We start from the raw sequence: 18,539 nt of genomic DNA, 5'->3' as shown, positions 1-18,539 counted from the left end.
ACCCCAGGATCATATTACCATATGTGGTGGACTTGCGCAGATGCTAAGAGATACTGGACTAAGATACATACGTGGCTGGAGAAGATGACAAAGAGACATATTGACTTTAAACCGGAGATATTTTTACTAGGGATTTTACCAGAGTCATATAATAAAGAACTGCAATATTTAATTGTGAATGTCTTAAAAGCGGCTAGAATTGTATTTGCTAAAAATTGGAAAGGAGAGAAAATACCTAACGATGAAGAAATTATTAAGAAAATGATGGAATGTGCTGAAATGAGTAAATTGACACTTGAAATACAAGAACAGGAAGATAAACAATATTATCTGATATGGGGTTTGTTTTATCAATGGATAGAAAATAAAACATGGAGATGAGATAAGAAATATGAAATGCAATAAGATAAAATATTTTAAACTCTTCTTTTAGGAAATAAGCTTGTATATTGATATTATGAAGATTGCAGGAGCACAAAAGGATGAAAACCGTTCTTTACACTGTCTGTAATGATTGGGAATGATGATGTTTTTATGTTTTGTTTGTTTTTTGTTTGAAAATAAAAAATGTTTTTTTCAAAAAAAAAGAGTTTGACCAGATGGGTGATGGTTGCACCCAGGGTGACTTTAGCACAGCTCTCCACCCTGTTAGGCAAGATGATTTCGTTCATAGAGATTGTGTCTTGGGTGAGGTTTCACGCCAGGCCTCTGCAATGGTTCATGTTACCGTTTCAGAAGTCAGGAAGGGCAACGTCATGGACCAAGGTCAGGATTCCAGTGTTGGTCAGAGCATCCCTGAGCTGGTGGATGTCCAGACGGCTTTCACAGGGATGTTACTTCCTAGTACAGGAGAGAGTCACAGTGACCACAGATGCCAGTTTAGTAGGATGGGGGGCTCATTGCCAGCATCAGATGGCACAGGGTGTTTGGTCACGGGCGGAGGCACGGAAGTACATCAATTGGCTAGAGCTGAGAGCGGCACGCTTGACACTCAGGCACTTCAGGCCCTACCTCTTGAACCGCCATGTACTCCTTATGACAGAAAATGTTACAGTAAAAGCCCATGTAAACAGGCAGGGGGGTACATGATCCCAGACTCTCATGAAGGAGGCAGAGAGGCTCTGTCGTTGGGCGGAGCAAAATGTGAGGTCCATCAAAGCAGAACATTTGGCCGGACAGGACAACATGTGGGCGGATTGGCTAAGCAGGGAGGCCTTAGATCAGTCAGAGTGGCGACTGGACCCGAAATTATTCCAGGAGATTGTGACATGTTTCGGTCAGCCGACCATCAACCTCTTCGCCTCACAGACGAATGCCCAGCTACCCTGGTTTTTCGCTCGGTTCCTGTGTCAGGGAGTGGAAGGAGTAGACGCTCTTCATTGCCCTTGGCCCGAGGGCCTGTTATATGCCTTCCCCCCACTGGCACTGCTTCCGAAGGTCATCAGTCAGATTCTTCACTTCAGGGCAGAGCTCATCCTGGTAGCTCCTCATTGGCCACGGCGACCGTGGTTTGCGGATCTGGTGATTCTATCGGTCGCACCACCCTGGAAGATCCCGCCCGACAGGGTCTGCCTCTCTCAGGGACCCGTTTGTCACCCAGATCCGCAATGGCTTCACTTATCTGTGTGGAGGTTGAGTGGCGATTGCTTGAAGAGAGAAATTTCACCGCAAGCATGATAGAGACTATGCAGGCTGCCAGGCACCCGTCGACGGCACGCATTTTTAACTCCACCTGGCAAACATTCTGTTTGTGGTACTTGGGGTGGAGGATTCAGGCGACCAAGGCAACAGTGCAGCAGCTTCTGGAGTTTCTGCAAGCTGGGTTAGAGAAAGGGTTATCACCAGCAACCCTTCATAGGCAAGTGGCTGCTTTAGCTTCAGTGTTATTTATTTATTTATTTATTTATTTATTTATTTATTTATTTATTTATTTATTTATTTATTTATTTATTTTTAAATTTGTATACCGCCCTTCTCCCTGAGGACTCAGGGCGGTGAACAGCCAAGTAAAAGCATAAACTACAAACATTAAAATACAATTAAAAAGATATATATAAATTTGGCCCCATGATTCAAAACAATAACAAACAATTAAAAACATTTTAAAAAGTGTTAGGCCAGCCCGGCTTGCTGGAAAAAAAAGGTTTTAAGGGCACGGCGGAAGGCACCGAGGTCTTGGATTATCCTTATCTCTGGGGGCAGCTGATTCCAGAGGGTAGGTGCCCCCACAGAGAAGGCCCTCCCCCTGGGGGTCACCAGCCTACATTGTTTGGCTGATGGCACCCCGAGGAGGCCCTCTCTGTGGGATCGCACAGGTTGATGGGAGGCCGTCGGTAGCAGCAGGCGGTTTCGAAGATAACTAGGTCCTATGCCATGGAGCGCTTTAAAGGTGATAACCAACACCTTGAAGCACACCCGGAAGACCACTGGGAGCCAGTGCAGCTCACACAGGAGAGGTGTTGTATGGGAACGCCATGTGGCTCCCGTGATTACCTGCGTGGCCGTATTCTGGACCAGTTGGAGCCTCCGGGTGCTCTTCAAGAGGAGCCCCATGTAGAGAGCGTTGCAGTAGTCCAGGCGAGAGGTGACGAGGGCATGAGTGACTGTGCACAGGGAATCCCGATCAAGAAAGGGCCGCAACTGGCGGATCAGGCAAACCTGACTAAAAGTCCCCCTGGCAACATCCGTCAGATGTTCCTCCAGAGACAGCTGCGTATTCAGGAGGACTCCCAGATTGCGAGCCCTCTCCGAGGGGGCCAAAGACTCACCCCCAATAGTCAGTGATGGAGTCAACTGACTATATCGGGATGCCAGGAACCACAGCCACTCAGTCTTGGAAGGGTTGAGCTTGAGCCTGTTCCTCCCCATCCAGATCCGCACAGCCTCCAGGCACCGGGACATCACTTCAAGGGCATCATTGGGGTGGCCTGGGGTGGAGATGTACAGCTGGGTGTCATCAGCGTACTGGTGGTACTTCACCCCAAAGCCACGGATGATCTCGCCCAGTGGCTTCACATAAATGTTGAACAGAAGGGGCGAGAGGACTGACCCCTGAGGCACTCCACATATAAGAGGCCTCGAGGTCGACCTCTGCCCCCCTGCCAACACGAACTGCGACCGGTCTGAGAGAAAGGAGGAGAACCACCGTAACATTGTGGAATGTCAGAGAGGCTTTTCAAAGCATTTTTTTAAAAAGCCTCTCTGACGATCCCAGCTGAGTTGCCTGATCGTCAGATAATAATAATAATAATAATAATAATAATAATAATAATAATAATAATAATAATAATAATAATAATAATAATAATAATAATTTTATTTCTATACCGCCCTTCTCCCGAAGGACTCAGGGCGGTGTACAGACAATTTAAAAACACAAGACACAACAATAATTAAAAATTAAAATAATTAAATAGATTTGGCCGATTTAAAACCCCAAAAATTAAAATACCCCAATTTAAAATTATTATATTGACAGCCCTGCCTGGCGGAACAACAGGGTCTTCAGTGCGCAGCGGAACACCCGGAGGTCGGAAATCTTACGTATTTCCGGGGGCAGTTCATTCCACAGGGTTGGGGCTCCCACAGAGAAGGCCCTCCCCCTGGGTGTTGCCAGCCGACATAACTTGGCTGATGGCACCCTGAGGAGACCCTCTCTGTGGGAACGGACTGGTCGGTGGGAGGCTATTGGTGGCAGAAGACGGTCTCGAAGGTACCCGGGTCCTGTGCCATGGAGCGCTTTAAAGGTGGTAACCAACACCTTGAATCGCACCCGGAAGACCACTGGGAGCCAGTGCAGCTCGCGCAGGAGGGGTGTCACGCGGGCACAACGAGGTGCGCCCATAACCACCCGCGCGGCCGCATTCTGGACCAGCTGGAGCCTCCGAGTGCTCTTCAAGGGGAGCCCCATGTAGAGAGCATTACAATAGTCCAGCCTGGAGGTGACAAGGGCATGAGTGACCGTGCGCAAGGCGTCCCGGTCCAGAAAGGGCTGCAACTGGCGGATCAGGCGAACCTGATAAAAGGCCCCCCTGGCCACGGCCGTCATATGCTCTTCTAAAGACAGCCGTGCATCCAAGAGGACACCCAGATTGCGAGCCCTCTCTGTGGGGGGCAACGATTCACCCCCAATAGTCAGCGATGGCACCTGCTGACTATATCGGGACGCCGGTAGCCACAGCCACTCGGTCTTGGAAGGGTTGAGTCTGAGCCTGTTCCTCCCCATCCAGACCCGCACAGCCTCCAGGCAGCGAGACATCACATCAAGGGCATCGTTGGGGTGGTCTGGGGTGGAGATGTACAGCTGAGTATCATCAGCGTACAGGTGACACTTCACCCCAAAACCACGGATGATCTCACCCAGCAGCTTCACATAAATGTTGAACAGAAGAGGCGAGAGGACCGACCCTTGTGGCACTCCCCATGCGAGATGCCTCGAGGTCGACCTCTGCCCCCCTGCCAACACGAACTGCGAGCGGCCGGAGAGGAAGGAAGAGAACCACCGCAAAACGGTGCCCCCTACTCCTAACCCCTTCAACCGCTGCAGCATGATACCATGGTCGATGGTATCAAAAGCCGCTGAGAGATCTAATAGGACTAGGACAGAGGAGCAACCCCTGTCCCGGGCCCTCCAGAGATCATCCACCAACGCGACCAATGCCGTTTCTGTGCTGTGCCCCTGCCTGAAGCCCGACTGGTACGGGTCTAGATAGATAGCTTCATCCAGGTGCCTGGGCAGTTGTCGTGCCACCACACTCTCAACAACCTTCGCCGCAAAACGAAGGTTGGAGACCGGACGATAGTTAACTAATTCAGCCGGGTCCAGGGAAGGCTTCTTGAGGAGGGGCCTCACCACTGCCTCTTTCAAGGCGGCGGGAAAGGCACCCTCACTCAGAGAAGCAGTTATAATCCCCTGGAGCCAGCCTCGTGTAACTTCCCGGGAGGCCAGTACCAACCAGGAGGGACATGGGTCCAATAAACATGTGGCGGCACTAATCCTACCCAGAACCCTGTCCACATCCTCGGGAGCCACAGGATCAAACTCCTCCCAGATAATATTCTCAAGACCTACCCTCGTCTCCTCCCCCGGACTCACCCAGTCGGAGTCCAAGCCTTCCCGAATCCGAGCGACTTTATCGTGCAGGAATTGCACAAAATCCTCAGCTCGACCCTGCAAGGGATCCTCCCGCACTCCCCCCCGAAGAAGGGAGTGGGTCACCCTAAACAGGGCGGCTGGGCGGTTCTCTGCAGATGCGATAAGAGTGGAAAAATGGTTAGATTTTGCCGCTTTTATCACCACTAGGTAGGTCTTGATATAAGACCTCACCTGTGTCTGGTCGGAATCACAATGACTAGTCCTCCAAATGCTCTCTAGGCGTCTCTTCTGACGCTTCATCTCTCTCAGCTCCTCAGAGAACCAAGGAGCCAATTGAGATCGGCATCGGGTCAGAGGCCGCAAAGGCACGACACGATCCAAAGCTCTGGCGGCCGCACTCTCCCAGGCGGCCACCAGCTCTTCAGTTGAGTCATGTGTCAGAGTCTCAGGAAACGGCCCAAGCTCCGTCAGGAACCTTTCTGGATCCATCAGGTGCCTGGGACAGAACCATTTAGTCGGTTCCGTCTCCCTGCGGCAGGGGGAAGCGGTAGGAAAGTCCAAGTGAAGGAGCGAATGATCTGTCCATGACAAGGGTTTAATGTCTAAGTCCCCTCTACCAAGATCATTCAACCACTGACCAGAGATGAAAATCAAGTCCAGAGTGTGTCCTCCTATGTGAGTGGGGCCTTGAACTAACTGGGTCAGGTCCATGGCCGTCATGGAAGCCATGAACTCCCGAGCCACCTCTGACATCTCACCCGCGGATGGAAGGTTGAAATCCCCCATGACAACAAGTCTGGGGGTATCCACCGCCACCCCGGCGATGACGTCGAGTAGCTCGGGTAGGGTCGCTGCCACGTGGCAGGGAGCCAGGTACGCAGTCAGCAAACCCATCTGCACACCACAGCCCCACTTCACAAAGAGGGACTCACATCCGGCTATCTGAGGAACAGTGGTCTCCCTCGGACAAAGACTCTCCCTAATAATCACCGCCACTCCCCCACCCCTCCCCTGGGCCCTTGGCTGATGAAATGCATGAAAACCTTGTGGGCACATTTCAACGAGGGGGACCCCCCCCTCTTGGCCCAACCAGGTCTCCGTAATACCTGCCAGGTCCGCACCCCCCTCCAATATAAGATCACAGATGAGGGGGGCTTTATTGACAACCGACCTGGCATTACATAACATCAGCCGTGGACCCTGGGCCTGAGATTCTGCACAACCCAGGCCACAAGGCGTGCATTGGGGACCGGAGTGCGCAATTGCTCGTAAACAGCGTATGCGCACCCTCGGCACATGATATGGTCCCCTGCGCCCGTCATACCTGCCCCTCCCACTCATTATTTCAATTATATTGCCCTTCTTGTTATCCCCCTGCTCCCCGGATAAATTTTCTTTCCTGACCCCTCTGCTGCAGCCAATCAGCCTGTCACCCCGCTCAGTAGCTATCTGGACCCCCCCAGGTCCACTTTCACAACCCCCTCCCTTCCTCCCGGGTCCCCTTAAAATTTTCTTTAAAAATTTAAATAAAAAACCCCTCAACCCCCTCTTCGCAGCATGCCATCTCTCGGGATTCCAAAATCCGTCATCAAGATAGGCCCTCGATAGCATGGAGGGCCAGGCCTGCGAGAGGGGGGAGTCTCGCAGTGCAAGGAGTTCGGCGGCCGAGTGCATCAAGAACCGGGAAGGGTGAAGCATCCTCTGGCTGAGGTTCCATAGAATAGTCTAATCGTCCTAGGGCATGGAGAGGCAGCAACTCAAGACATGGGAAAAACCGGGCTCCACTGTCCTCTCACGACAGTGGAAGAAGTCTTGTGCCTTTTCAACAAAACTCAGAAGGTGCTCTCTCCAGGCCATCCTCTCACGATGGCTAGCCGATGGAGTTGGCTATGGAGAGATTCGATAGTCTATCCACTCTGGTAGGGAAACAGCAGTTGAACCGGACTCCCTCAGAATCCATATCAGAATTGTCCATTCTCCACACCATCAAGGGCATAGGTGGAATAGAGCCAGTCTAGAAGGCAGAATAGTAAACCCGGGGAACAGATGACACATGGAAAGCAATGAAGGGAGATGGCTTGCAAGGCAGAAAGTAGCTGGGGTGGTGACCATGATAAGGCCTATACAGGCCAACAAAAAAAAGGGGGGGAGGGGGGGAATGGCCTGAGGCAGCCCAAGGCCAACCCTCGGCCATCTTCCAACCTCTCCCACTCCCCAGATCTTCCAGGTCTTCCAACATTTTTTTTTTTTACCCCCAGTCTACAGCCCCAGTCTCCAATGGGGCCTCTGGATTCCTGCAGCAAAGTGGGACAGCAGAAATAGGCCGCCCCCTAGCAGGTCCGGGGTTTCAAAATAGAAGCCAGCAGCCTCTCACCATAGCGTCCTCTTCGGTAGCAGCCAGCTGCCGCCCCCTCGCCTCCGCCATCGTCCAGCGGCCGCCAACAGCCCCGCGCCCACTGCCAGCGCCAGCGCCACTTCCACCATGGCTCCCACCATAGTCCAGGGTCCCCAGGAGCCTCAGAAAGCCCCGGAGAGGCCAGGAATCCAGGGGAGCCACCGCATTGCCGCCGCCACACCGCAGAGCTGCTGCCGCCGTCGGTCCATGCCGGAGGCTGAGAAAAGCGCCGCCAGTCAAATCGCTACCAACGTCACCCCGCGGAGCCTTCAGCAGCCGTTTTTTTCCCTCGCCCCGATGTTCCGGAGGGCAAAAAGCCCCTCAATGGGTCGGGGGAAGATTCTAGGACTGGGGGCCATGGTGGACAATCGCCCCAGGAACCTCCCGAAATTGCCAGGAATCACCCCATCTACCGGGAGCGTCTCAGGCTGGATTCTCCATCTTGGACATGCGCAGATAGAGAAAAAATCTAGGCTTTTTTTTAAAAAAGTCTATCTGACAATCAGGCAACTCAGCTGGGATCGTCAGAGAGGCTTTTAAAAAAATGCTTTGAAAAGCCTCTCTGACAATCAGGCAACTCAGCTGGGATCGTCAGAGAGGCTTTTAAAGCATTTTTTTCTGCAACCTCTTCAGCGGAAGAGGTGGTAAAAAAATGCTTTGAAAAGCCTCTGACAATCCCAGCTGTGTTGCCTGATTGGCAGAGGCTTTTCAAAGCATTTTTTTGCATTTGCAGAAAAAATGCTTTGAAAAGTTAAAAAAAAAAAGTTGGCCATGCCCACCCAGTCACGTTACCCCCCCCCCCCACCAAGCCACACCCACAGAACCGGTAGTAACAAATTTTACATTTCACCCCTGGTTCCTGTAGTCTGCAATTTTTCTGGAAATCCATTCATACTCCTGCACCACTCAAAGGGTGTTTATCCCAAAGTGTATAGTTAAATGTCTATGGAGATTCTCAGTCATCCAGGTCATGGTTGTCCCAAAGGTGCTTTTTCAAGAGGCAACTGGACTTTGTTTTTTCTTTGAAGACATTTCACTTCTCATCCAAGCAGCTTTTTTAGCCCTCTCTCAACAGAGTGGGAGGGATACTACATCATCTATCTCCAGTCTACAACACAGTCCTTTCAACAGTTTCAAGAAGGCTCCCTACCCATTTGCACTACTCAGGTGACCCTGATGACACAGATAAACCTCCAGGTGGCCTTAATGACTCTCTAAAAGAATGCAAATGACCAGCTGTTTGTAAGGAGTATAAATCCTTCCATTCGCCACCATCCAACCAGAGTTGAAGAAGCTTCTTGGATGAGAAGTGAAATGTCTTCAAAGAAAAAACAGTCCAGTTGCCTCTTGAAAAAGCACCTTTGGGACAACCATGACCTGGATGACTGAGAATCTCAATAGACACTAAAGTAGGGATTCTCAAAGTGTAGCTTGTAACCTCCTAGGTAATCATAAGGAAAATTTAATGATGGGTGTAGGTTTGTGTTGACGAAGAAGGATCACTGCCAAAACTCAATCTCACTATGTCTGGACAAGCTGACAGCTTTGTCCCAAAGCTGAATTTGTTGGCTTCTGCTTCTTGTCCTTGTACTTGCTACCACGTTGCAAGAGCTGCATGGGTATTGTATAGATGCATCATGTTTTATATTATTGTATATAAACAAGTTTCTTCTATAAATGAATCCTGCTGAATTATTTACTTGTGTGCTGGTTGGATTGCTGCAAACTCTAACAGAATTGGTACAGGAACTCACTCATGCTCTGCTGAACAAGCTGACAGCAAAGTCAAGATGTTCTGTAGTTGCTGATGTAATATGCAAATATTGATTCAAAATAAAGGCGGGATAAGAAGTGAGAGTGCTGGCTCAAAAATAAAACCCAGATGTTAGGAATTATGCCAAACTTAAATTCATCCTTCCTGTTATATACAGTGTATTTTTATTGTTCATTTCCAGTGAAAGTTTTATAAAGCTGCAAGGTTCCTTCTCCTCCTAAATGTATTGGTCCCTACTTCAGTGGACTCTTAGCTGACATATGAAGTCAAATGTATTTTTATTATGACTGGTATATTTATTTCCCAAACCTAACTGCTATGAAATGGCACCACAGGGTTTGAGAACCTCAGATTGAACAATAATGGGATCTGTATGGTTTTGTCCTTGCACATTGTATTAAGCCATCCTAGTTTTTTATTATTCAATAAAGAAACCATACACAGACCTAGTTCACATGACATACCAAATCATGGTTTCTTTAATAATGGTAATAATAAGCAGCATTGCATACTCCCTATGCCATAAAGCCTATTTATATAACATCCAAAAACAAACTGTATTTAACATATGAACCCAGGTACTGGAAGCAATAACACTTATGATTGCAATTATTGCTAGAAACCAGGGAGAGGTTCCTTTAGGTTAAACTTGTTATACTACTATTTAGGGTTCTATGCATAGTTACTGCTTTTTTCCAAAAAACTTTAATAGCTTATCTATCAGTTCACTTTTTAAAATTGATTTCTGTACCACATCCTGTATTCAAGCTATGATAATTGGAAAGCACTTTGTTAGCTTAGCCCTAGGTCTGTGATGGCGAACCTATGGCACGTGTGCCGGAAGTGGCACGCAGAGCTGTCACCCATTGCTCTTCCGGGTTCCAGCGCACCGGCCAGCTGGTCTTCATGTGTGCGGGAGCGCTGGAAACCGGAAGAGCAGCCGCCTGGTGCACATGTGCGCACCGGGAAGATGATCTTCCGGTTTCTGGCGCGCATGCATGTACGAAGACCAGCTGTCCAGTGCGCATGAGTGTGCCAGAAACCGGAACATCATCTTCCCGGTGCATGCATGCGCACCGGGCGACTGCTCTTCTGATTTCCGGCATGCGCGTGCGCGCTCCTGTTTCAGCACTCGGTGCCAAAAAGGTTCACCAACACTGCCCTAGGCCATTTACAAGCAGAATAGTTGAAATAGATTTTAGTTTATGGTGAGCTTTGCAAATGAAATGTGTTACTTCTCAGGTACTGGTTAGGTTTGTTTTTACATGCTGCAGTGGAAGATGAAATACCAGTAAGTTGTAAAAAAAAATTTTTTTAATATTTTTTTATTAAACATATTTCAACCTTTACACCACATTTCCACTCTTTACAGCGTTCCAGTATCGGTATCACTCATATTTACATAGTTTCCAATTTTTATAGATTGCTATTCTATATATTATATATTTACTTAATTATATAAATTTAATTACATTATGATTATTTATTTATATACATACTTAATACCTTTTACCTTTAAATTATAGCAATATTTACAAATATATACAATATTATCCCATTTTAATTTGAGTCTTAAATAGTTTTTATCTCTGGACTTTACATCTATTTTCTAGCCAATTGTACCATATATTCCAAATCTTGTAATATTCCGTTTCTTCTCTATCTTTTAGTTCTATGGTTAACTTGTCCATCTCTGCACAATCAAGCACCTTTTTTATTATCTTTGCATCCAAAGGAATGTTATCTTGTTTCCAATTTCCAAAGCTGCGGTTATTATATGGAGTATAATGTATTGAATTTTTTTGCATAGGTTTTCTCTTACTATGCCCAATAAAACTCAACTCAATTTTTTGTTTCGTAATTTCTTCTATCCAATTCTTTATTTTGACCCAGTATTTCCTAGCTTTTGGGCAAGTCCACCACATATGGAAGAATGATCCTTGTTTGTGGTTACATCTCCAACATTCCGCCAATCTATTCGGAAACATTTTGGCCAATCTTGCTGGGGGTAAATGCCAATGATAGAACATTTTGTATAGATTTTCTTTGTAGGATGCTGACATTGTTAATTTGTAACTTTTCTCCCATAATTTTTCCCAGTGTTCTAGTTCAATGTTATAACCAAAATTTTTAGCCCAAATTATCCTGGTCTCTTTGACCGTTTCTTCCTCCATTTTAAATCTTAAGAAATAATTATATGTTTTAGATATCATTTTTTCCTCTGTCCCCTGTAATATTTTATCCAATTCTTGTTGTTCTTTGTAAAAGCCATATTGTTCTAGGTCTTTTTTGTATCTTGTCCAAATTGTAGGTATGGCCACCAATCTATCTCTATTCCTTGGCATTTTAGCTCTTGGTTAGACTTTAATTCCCCTTGCTCATCCAATATCACTTTATACCTTACTATCTTATTTAAATCTAGTACATTGGGATATATCATTGCCTCCATAGTTGACAACCGGATTGGAATTTTAATGTAATGGTTTTTCTTGATTTTCTCCCAAATATATAGCAGGGCATCTCTCACTTGATGTCTCTGGAAATATGAGTGTGATTTGTTTTCCCTTCCCAGATAAATGCGTGCCAGCCGAGTTGCAGGTCATGGCCCTCTATTGTCAGTATTCTTTTGTTTTTTAGATTTATCCAATCTTTTAGCCATGTCACGGCTGCTGCATGATAATAAATTTCCCAATCTGGGAGTCCAAAGTCTCCCTTATTTCTACTATCCTGTAGAAGTTTAAATTTTCTTTGGGATTTCTTCCCTAGCCAAATAAATTTTAGTATTGCTTTATTTAATTCTTCAAAAAATTTCCTTCCTAATTTAATCGGTACAGTTTGGAAGAGGAATAAGATTTTAGGTAATATGTTCATTTTGATTGTAGCAATTCTTCCAATTAGTGATAGTAATTTCACCCAATTATCCAAATCTTTTCGTATTTGTTGTAATAATTTATTATAGTTGTCCTCTTTTATAGATGATCATTTTGCCGTCAGCCAAATTCCAAGATATTTCACTTTCTTAGCTGTCTGAATTCCCAATTTCTCTTCCAATTACTCTTTCTGACTATGGGTAAGGTTCTTAGTTATTATCTTTGTCTTCTCTTTATTTATTTTAAGTCCTGATACTTTGCCAAATTCTTCTATTTCTTGTATTAATGTTGTTCCTGTCTCTAGTGGGTCTTCTATAATAAAAACCAAATCATCAGCAAAGGCTTATATTGTATACTCTTCCTTTTTTATTCTTAATCCTTTTATTTCTTGCATTTGCCTAATATGTGTCAGTAGGACTTCTAATGATAGGATAAGTAACAGGGGAGCCAATGGGCATCCCTGTCTTACCTCTTTGGTTATGTTCAATTTGTCCGTTATTTCCCTGTTTAGTATTATTTTTGCTGTTTGGGTGGAGTATATCTCCCTGATCATCCCTATAAATTTTTCTCCAAAGTTCATGATATTTAATTGATTAATGAGGAACTGCCAATTTAAGTTATTGAAAGCTTTTTGCACGTCCAGAAATATCAGTGCTACTTGCTTCTCGGGATGGGCTTCATAGTATTCCAACACATTCATTATCATTTTTGTATTATTTCTCAATTGCCTTTTTGGTAAAAACCCATTTTAATCGGGGTGAATAATTTCGTTTAGTATTTTTTTAACTGTTTCCGCAATTATTGTGACAAATATTTTATAGTCGGTATTTAGTAGTGAGATTGACCTGTAGTTTTTGATCTGCTGGCTATCTGTATCCTCTTTTAATATTAGCGTAATGTATGCCTCTGTCCATGAGTTTGGTAATCTGGCTTGTTCTAGCGCTTCAGTATATAGGTCCAGCATTGGTATCTCAAGTGGCTCTTGAATTTTTTTGTATAGTTCTGGCCCCAGGTGTTTTATATATATATATATTTTTTTTATTGAAAAAGTTTTACAAACATCATTTTTTCCCCCATTTTTCCCCTCCCCTTCCCTCCCTTAACCCCCCAAACCCTCCCCACCGCCCATGACTTCCCCAAGGTGAAATCTATCCACATTTATTATATCAAAGTTTACCACCCGTCTATTCTCCCCCCTGTGTACTATACAATTCTTCATGACAATAAGCTATTTTGCCCTCTATAAACTATACATTTCTACACAACATTTAGCTAAAGGCTATCTGGTACTTCCTAGTTTGATATTTATTCTGCACGTAATCTGTCCATTTCTTCCACTCCCATGCATAGGTCTCTTGAGTCCGATCTTTTAAATATGCTGATATCTTCGCCATTTCCGCAAAGCTGGCCATCTTCAAAGTCCATTCTTGAATTGTAGGCATATCATCCCTTTTCCAATATTGACCAATCAATAACCTAGCTGCTGTAACCATATACAGTATCAATTTTGTTTCCCCCACTGAAAAACCCTCAACTATACCCAATAAAAACAGTTGAGGAGAAAATTAAATATTTTCTTCAGAACATTTTGCATAACCCACCAAATTTTTATCCAAAAAGCCTTTACCTTCTTGCATGTCCACCATATATGATAATATGTAGCATCTAAGCAATCACATCTCCAACATTTCGGTTGAACATTAGAATACATGCATGACAGTTTCTTAGGATCTAAATGCCACCTATAAAACATTTTATAAAAATTTTCCCTCAAATTCTGCGACTGTGTAAATTTAACATTCTGAACCCATATTTTTTCCCAAGTTTCCATCATAACTGGTTCCCCAAAATTTTGTGCCCATTTTATCATACAATCTTTAACCAATTCATTTTCTGAATCCCTTTCTAACAAGACATTATAAACCCTCTTAATATGCATTGGGCCTTTCTCTTTTATCTGTCTAACCAATTCTTCTTCATGCAACATTAATCCAATTTTTTGATCTTCTCTCCATCTCAATTGAAGTTGATTATACTGTAACCATGTTAAATTAATCCCTTCTTCCAACAGTGTGTTTAATGACTTCAGTTGTAATCTGCCCCCATCATTAAAAAGTACTTCTTTGTATAAAACCCCCCCGAGTGACTTTATATTTATATTCCATATAATGTGACCAAGATTCAACCACAACGGTATTTTATAATCCCATTTGAGTCGGTGCTTCTTCCATACTCTCATCAAGGAGCTTCTAAGTATATGGCTGTTAAATACTTTATCCACCTTGTTTTCATAAAATAAGTATGCATGCCAGCCAAATTCAAGATCATAACTTTCTATATTCAATATTCCAGTCTTTGTACTTCCAAACCAATCACTTGCTTGTGTAAACGCTGCAGCTTCATAATACAATCGCAGGTTTGGAAGTTTAAGACCACCCCTTTCACGAACATCTTGCATAATTTTCAGTTTAACTCTTGGCTTTTTCTCATTCCAAACAAACTTATTCACTCCTTTTTGCCAATCCATCAAATATTTGTCACTTTTAAGCACCGGAATCATTTGAAACAAAAATAAAAATCTAGGTAGAACATTCATTTTAACTGCTGCTATTCTTCCAAGTAAAGACAGCTGCAGTTTTTTCCAAGTTTCCATATCCTTTTGAACCTTTTACCACAACACCTCATAATTATTTTGAAACAGTTTTATATTTGAATCTGCAACTTGAACTCCTAGATATCTCACCTTTGATACTATTTCAAAGCCTGCCATCCTTTCCAATTCTTTCTTTTGATCAGCTGTCATATTTTTAACTATCATCTTGGTTTTTTTCTGGTTCAGTCTAAATCCTGATACCATACCATATTCTTCTATAATGTCTTTCATCTGAATTATTGATTGCATCGGCTGTGTTAGGGTAACAACCAGATCATCTGCAAATGCCCTTGTTCTGTAATCCTCTTGCCTTATCACTATTCCCTTCAAGGTACTCGAGTCCCGTATTGTATTCAGCAAGACTTCTAAGGTTAAAATAAACAACAACGGGGATAACGGACAACCTTGTCTTGTGCCTTTTTCTATACTAAAATTTGTAGTTAAACTTCCATTAATAATAATTTGTGCTGTTTGTTCTTGATAAATTGCTGCAACCGCCTGTACAAACTGATCCCCAAAATCCATCTTTTTTAAAGTCTTTAATAGAAAGTTCCAATTCACTCGATCAAAGGCCTTCTCCGCATCCAAAAACACCAGCACTGCAGCAATCTGTTTATTCTTCTCAAGATATTCCAATAAGTTTATAATTTGCCTCACATTATCCTTCATATATCTGCCTTCTATAAATCCTGCTTGATCATGATGAATCACCTCTTGAATAACTGGCATTAATCTGTTGGCTAGTACTTTCGCATAAATTTTATAATCCGTATTCAGGAGAGATATTGGTCTAAAATTTTCCGGTTTTATAGAGCCTGCCTTCTCTTTCGGTATCAGAGAAACAAAAGCTGCTTTCCATGAAGGGGGTATTTTCCCCCCTTGTTGTATGCTACAAAATAAGTCTTTGAGATGTTCAATCATTTCTGCTTGTAAAGTTTTATAATACACCACAGTTAAACCATCCGTTCCTGGAGCTTTAGCTGTTTTCAGTTGTTTAATAGCAACAATAATCTCCTCAGATGTTATTGGTAAACTCGTTCTTTCCTTTTGATCATTAGAAATTTTTATAACTCTCTTTTCTTCTAAATATTTATTTATAAGTTCATTCTGTATATCATCTTTAGCATATAGTTTAGAATAATAATCTAAAAAGGCTTCTTTAATTAGTCTTTGTTGAAATACTTCCTTTCCTCTATACTCAATACTCCCAATAGTCCGAGTACTCTGCTGTTTCCTCAATGTGTAAGCCAACCATCTGCCCGGCTTATTGGCATTACTAAATGTATTATGTTTTGTAAATTGTAAATTAGTTGCTGCTTGTTCCGCTGTAAGCATATGGAATTGATCTTTCAAAAGTTTTATAACTCCTTGTAATTTTTCATCTGTTGGATTCTTTATAAGGAACTGCTCTTTTTTCTTTATCTCTCCTTCCAATTCTAATCTTTTTCTTTGTCGATTTGATTTGTGTTTAGAATTCATATAAATCAGTACCCCCCTGCATATATGCCTTGCTCGCATCCCAAACAATTTCAATAGGGGTACCCTTATTCAAGTTCATTTCAAAAAATTCCTTCATTTGTTTCTTAAGTTCATTTACATTCTTTTCATATCTAAACAAATTTTCATTTACTCTCCAAGATCTTTTCTCATTTTTTCCCATTTCTATTTCTATCCATACCGGGCTGTGGTCTGATAAAGTTCTCGGAAATATCTTTGTTTTCTTTGTTTTTGAGAGTAAATCAACTGTAAGTAAAATAAAATCAATCCTGGAAAAGGATCTGTGTCTGTCTGAAAAAAAAGTAAAGTCCAGTTCTTTTGGGTTATGCACTCTCCAAATATCTTTCAATTCCAAATCTTCTTTCAAATCAAAAAAAAACTGTGGTAGTTTGACACATGATTTTGCCAAGCTTTTCTTATCTATTTTAGGATCTATTACTCCATTCCAATCTCCCATAAGTAAAATAGATCTATAATCCCATTGTAGTATTTTAGAATGCAATAACTTGTAGAAATTTTCTTGTTGCTGATTAGGAGCATAAATTCCAATCACCAAGATCGGACCATTATCTGTAAAAAGTTCTATTGCTATATATCTTTCAGAATCATCTGCTTCTATAATTTTTGTTAGCAACCTTTTATTTGTATAAATCACTACCCCATTCTTTTTCTCCGAATTTGAAGCTATAAACTGTTTTCCTAATCTAGAGTTTATCAAATATTTTTGATCTTGTGTTCTAATATGAGTTTCCTGTAAGCAAATAACATCATTATTAGATTGTCTCAAGTAATGAAATATCTTCCTCCTTTTCTGTGGTGAATTCAATCCATTCACATTCCAAGATAAAAACTTAATTGTCATCTGCAGGCTCTTGAAGCGATAAGAGCATTTGCTGAAGTTTCTGTTCCACACTATTGGTCTTCGGCTTAGCTCCTCCCACAGCTTCGGATTTTTGTGCTTTACCATTAACTCCCTGTTCGTCTTGTGGTAGCTTAGGGCTCTGATGTTGTTGTTTCTCTAAGAATTGTTTATAAGCTGCTCGAGTAATACGCTGATCTTTAGCACTATGCAACATCCAATCAAGATCCGCTGCTACTTCTCTTGTATTTTTAGGTGGTTCAACTAAAGACTCTAAGGGAAGATCCACAGGTAGACCCCCTACCGCTCCTTGAGTCTCTAGTGCCTCGCTCTCCGTCTGTTTCCTCTGCTCTTCAAGCTCTTGTTCAAATTGCTTATCCTTCTCACCCTCCATTATGGCTATAACCGAGGAAGTACGTGGAGATGCTGTACCAGGTTTAAAAACATTGAAATAGAATTCTTCCACTTTTTGAGGAGTATTTAATCAATATCTCTCTCCTTGATACCTCAATATTATGCCAACTGGAGTGTCCCATCTGAATGGAATTTGCTGTTTTTTCAGTTCAGTCACCCAAAATCCAAAATCTTTTCTATCTCTCAACATCTTAGGTGGCAGTTCTTTGTAGATCCCAATCTCTCTTCCATCCACTTGAATAGTAGAAACAAAGGATTTTTGCAGAATATCATTTCTTATTCTTCTGTCTGTAAAGTAGATCACCACATCTCTAGGCAATTGCCTTTGCCTTGCCACCCAAGAGTTCACTCTATAGACCTTATCAATTTTACAAAAAACTTCCTCAGGGTCAACCTTTAACATTACAGCCAGAGCATCAGCGCAAACCCTTCTCAGATCTTCTCTATTATTCTCTTTTATACCTCTAAGCCTCACAGCAAACTCCATAAATCTGAATTGCATCATTGTCACTTCATTTTCAAGCCTTTGTGTTTTATTATCAACATTAAAAATTTTTTGATCAGCTTCTTTCATTTTAGATTCTACTTCTGAGCTAAGATGTTCCACTTTCTTATCAACTTGGAGCACCACTTCTGACAAACCAGTCACAACTGTCAGTATTTCCCGTTTCATCTTGTCATACTTTTCTTGAACCATCTCTTTAAATTCCTGCTGTGATTTTTCAAATTTCTGGTCTAAAGCCCCAGCAATAAATTCCTTCAAATCATTAAATCCAGATTCTTGTGTTTGGGTCTGTATCTGTGAACTCAAAGGCTGCTCTTTTGGTTTATGAGTGGGGGAGCTCCCCCATCAGCTTTAGCTGGCTTTGTTTGTTTTGAAGCCATTCTTCGCAGCCTGACTCTTTCTAAAAAGGATATCCTCTCTCCCTTTCCACCACAAAAGCCTTTCAAGAATTTCCCCAGCTTTAGTCAAGTCCCAAGG

The 18,539-nt window shown here is 43.0% G+C and overlaps 1 pseudogene; it reads right to left on the bottom strand.

Annotated features, from left to right (window-relative positions):
- LOC139317759 (uncharacterized) overlaps positions 1-8,462 on the bottom strand; it is a 63,906-nt pseudogene extending 55,444 nt beyond the window's left edge.
- Positions 8,463-18,539: the final 10,077 nt, after the last annotated feature.

Source organism: Pituophis catenifer, unplaced genomic scaffold (assembly GCF_029215685.1).
Source record: "Pituophis catenifer annectens isolate HBS135680 unplaced genomic scaffold, rPitCat1.0.hap2 SCAF_5, whole genome shotgun sequence".
In the NCBI taxonomy this organism is placed as follows: domain Eukaryota; kingdom Metazoa; phylum Chordata; class Lepidosauria; order Squamata; family Colubridae; genus Pituophis; species Pituophis catenifer.
The sequence above is the reverse complement of the archived record's forward strand: the minus strand, read 5'-3'. Positions and strand labels throughout refer to the sequence as shown.